The following is a 4,346-nucleotide window of genomic DNA, read 5'->3' as shown; positions in this document are numbered from 1 at the left end:
CAAAACAATAGAGTAGGAATCAAATTTTTTAAAGAATTTTTATCAAATAATCCAATAAACATGCTGTCAAAGTAATATCACTAAAAGTTCAAAACTGCCCTTTTATCCTTTTCTCCTCCTCAAGCCCCTTAATCTATTTGTTTTTTTTTTACCCTTAAATGACAAGTAAAAAAAACTCCATACTTACTCAAAATTGCCACATTATTTTTCATTATTTTTTTTTACCTTTTATTGTTATTGATTTTAATCATTTAAATACACTTTAAATAATAATAATAATAATATATGATAAATAATTAATAAAAAAATTAACATAAAAATCAATACATAACACAAATTTAGATGTTTAAAATATAAGATTTTATATATTTATACTAAATAAAATATTTATTTATTCAATAAATCTTATCATATAGATTAAATAAAAATACATTTATCATATTATTTTGTTGTTTCTATTTTTTAAAATTTTTTAAATTTTCATATGAAAATCAAAATCAATTATCATGATTTTTAACTTTTTGCTTATGATTCTTATTTGAATGTAGTTTTAACTTTTTTTCTTAGTTAAAATATTTAATATTTTTAATTAAAAAATATAAAAATTTTGTTGTGGTTCTAATATTTTGTTTTGTTAAAATTTTAAATTTTTTATTCATATAAAATAAAAATAAAATATATTTTTCATAAAAATTGTATTTAATCATTTATGTTAATTTTCTCTAAATTTATAAAAAAAAATTTAAATTTTTTGGGTACTAAACTTGTTCATTGAAATGCATAACTTAAAAAAAAGAAGATACCTCTCTTTTATTAAAAATAAAAAAATAACATTAAAGTAGGTTAAAAGTATCATTTACTTTTAACTCACTTTAGTATTACTTTTTTTTAATAAAAAAAATGTTGTCTTTTTCATAAAAAGTGGTACCTTTTTTTCTAATGGTTGTGTTGATAGGATGAGTCGGTATACTAAAATTTTAATTTTTAATAAAATTAAGAAAAATTAATATAAATAATAAAATACATTTTTTAATGAACAATATAAATTAAAAAATTAAAATTTTAATAATGCAAAATATTAGAACTACAACTAAAATTTGTCTTCTTTAATTAAAAATATTAAATATTTTAGCTAAGAAAAAAATTATATCCCAAATTTTACTTATGATTTATATCAGTTAAATTCATAAACAAAAAGTTAAAATTATATTCATTAGGTATGATTTTCACATGGATATTTAAAATTAAAAACAAATATAAACAATAAAATAATATGACATTTATAAAACAAATAAATATTTTATTTAGTAGGATATGGAAAATTTTATGTCCTAAATCTTAAAATTTATTCATTATGTATTTATTTTTATATTACATTTATTTTCATTAATTATCTATTATATATTATTATTTTATATTTAAAAATATTCATAAATAATTAAAATCAATAAATATAAAATTATGAAATATTAAAAAAAATTAAAATTAAATCATATTTAATAGTGTTAAGTATAAGATTATTTGTTTTTATAATATTTTATTTCTATTAAGCATAAAAAAAAATCATATGTTATTTTTTCATTTTAAAAAAAAAAGTTAAATATTTTGATTTTTTTATTCAGTCAAAAATTTATAATAAATCATGAAAAAATAAAAAACAAATAACTTAAAATCCAAAAGTAAATTGCTTTTAGTAAAAGGCTAAAAAAGCTAACCCCCTCCACTTTTAAAATAAAAATATCCTTTCAAATTTAAAGCTATTTTATTTTTATTTTTTTGGTTTGCTGGAAGCAAGCATCAAAATGATTGCAAAAAAGCACGTATTTACATCTGATTTTTTCAAAATTTCTTATAAAATGAATAAAATAGAAATGGTCACTAGAAATAATTGATGGTATTCATGATTCTAAGTAAACCAACCTGAGAATATGGGGATAGAATCATATCTATCTTAAAAAAAGGAATACTAACTACATTGGATTTGGCTTAAAAAGAAGGGAATAATCTCGAATTTGTGATGATCTATAAACACATTTATTTTACTTAATTTCCTCATTTTTATTTTAAGTAAGAATGTGAATAAGATAGGATTTTTGCATCAAAACTGCCCTTTTATTCTTTTCTCCTCCTCAAGCCCGTTAATCTATTTGTTTTTTTTACCCTTAAAGGAGAAGTAAAAAAAAACCTCCATACTTAATCAAAATTGCCACATTATTTTTCATTATTCTTTTTTCTTCATTCTACCTAGAAAATAATGCATTTTTTTTTTAAATTTCATTTTTGTTCACTCTTTCACCTTTTCATAGTTATTGATTTTAATCATTTAAATACAATTTAAATAATAATAATAATAATATATGATAAATAATTAATGTAAAAATATATACATAACACAAATTTAGAGGTTTAGAATATAAGATTTTATATATTCATATTAAATAAAATATTTATTATTCAATAAATCTTATTAGATTAAATAAAAATACATTTATCATATTATTTTATTGTTTCTATTTTCTAAAATTTTTTAAATTTTCATATGAAAGTCAAAATTAATTATCATGATTTTTAACTTTTTGCTTATGATTCTTATTTGAATGTAGTTTTAACTTTTTTTCTTAGTTAAACTATTTAATATTTTTAATTAAAAAATATAAAAACTTTGTTGTGGTTCTAATATTTTGTTTTGTTAAAATTTCAAAATTTTATTCATATAAAATATAAATATAATATATTTTTCATAAAAATTGTATTTAATCATTTATGTTAATTTTCTCTAAATTTATAAAAAAAATTAAAATTTTTGGGTACTAAACTTGTTCATTGATATGCATAACTTTTAAAAAATAAGATACCACTCTTTTATTAAAAATAAATAAATGAATAAATAACATTAAAGTATGTTAAAAGTATTATGAAAATGTATTACTTTTAACTCACTTTAGTATTACTTTTTTTAATAAAAAAAAGTGGTGTCTTTTTCATAAAAAATGGTACCTTTTTTTTCTAATGGTTGTTTTGATCGATGAGCCATATCAATATACTAAAATTTTAATTTTTAATAAAATTAAAAAAAAATAATATAAATAATAAAATTCATTTTTTTTATGAAAAATAAAAATTAAAAAATTTAAATTTTAATAATGCAAAATATTAGAACCACAACTAAGTTTTTGTCTTCTTTAATTAAAAATATTAAACATTTTAGTCAAGAAAAAAATTATATTCTAAATTTCAATTGTGATTTAGATGAGTTAAATTCATAAGCAAAAAGTTAAAATTATATTCATTAAGTGTGATTTAAATAATTAAAATCAATAGATATAAAAATATGAAATATTAAAAAAATTGAAATTAAAAAGCTTTCATCAAACTAACATATTAAAAAAAAAAGCAAAAAGAAGAGGATATTATAGAGGAGGGGAAAAAGAAAGAAAAAAGAAATGTCATGTGGTATAGTGATGGCCACGTGTCAAAGTAAACTTTTTAATAAATAATAATAATAATAGAAATGACGACCTCATTTGTCTTGTTGAAGTGAAAAAGAAAATAGAAAAAGAAAAAGGAAAAGTCGTTTTGATTCTCCCTTTTATTTTTCAGGTGGACCTCCGCCTCCCTTGTCACATGGGTTATCTTCTTACCAACCCATATTGTGGATCCATACCTAAATATTCAATTTAATAAGACTGTTACAATAAAAATAAATAAATAAGAGTACAAATAAACCTAATTGGCTAATTAACTAATTTTTGTGATGAGACTGGGATGAAGTCTGTTTTTTTTTTTTTTTTACTTAATTTAAAATACAAATTAAAATTAAATAATATTTAATAGTGTTAAGCATAAGATTATTTGTTTTTATAATATTTTATTTATATTAAGCATTAAAAAGTAAATAAAAATTTACATGTTATTTTTTCATTTTAAAAAAAATTAAATATTTTGATTTTTTTATTTGGCCAAAAAATAATAATAAATCATGAAAAAGTAAAAAGCAAATAACTTAAAATCCAAAAGTAAATTACTTTTAATAAAATGTTAAAAAAAACAAATGCCTTGAATTTTAAAATAAAAATGTCCTTCCAAATTTATACCTGTTTTATTTTTATTTTTTTTGGCTCACCGAAAGCAAGCATTAAAATGATTGCACAAAAGCATGTATTTACATCTAAGTTTTTCAAAATTTCTTATAAAATGAATAGAATAGAAATGGTCACCATAAATAATTGATGGTATTCATGATTCTAAGTGAACCAACCAAGTTGTTTGGGGCAAATTTTGACCATACTTGAGAATATAGGGATAGAATCATATCTATCTAAAAAAAAAGGAATACTAACTACATT

The sequence above is a fragment of the Vitis vinifera genome, chromosome 13 (genome assembly GCF_030704535.1).
Source record: "Vitis vinifera cultivar Pinot Noir 40024 chromosome 13, ASM3070453v1".
Lineage (NCBI taxonomy): Eukaryota > Viridiplantae > Streptophyta > Magnoliopsida > Vitales > Vitaceae > Vitis > Vitis vinifera.
This window is presented reverse-complemented; position numbering follows the sequence as displayed.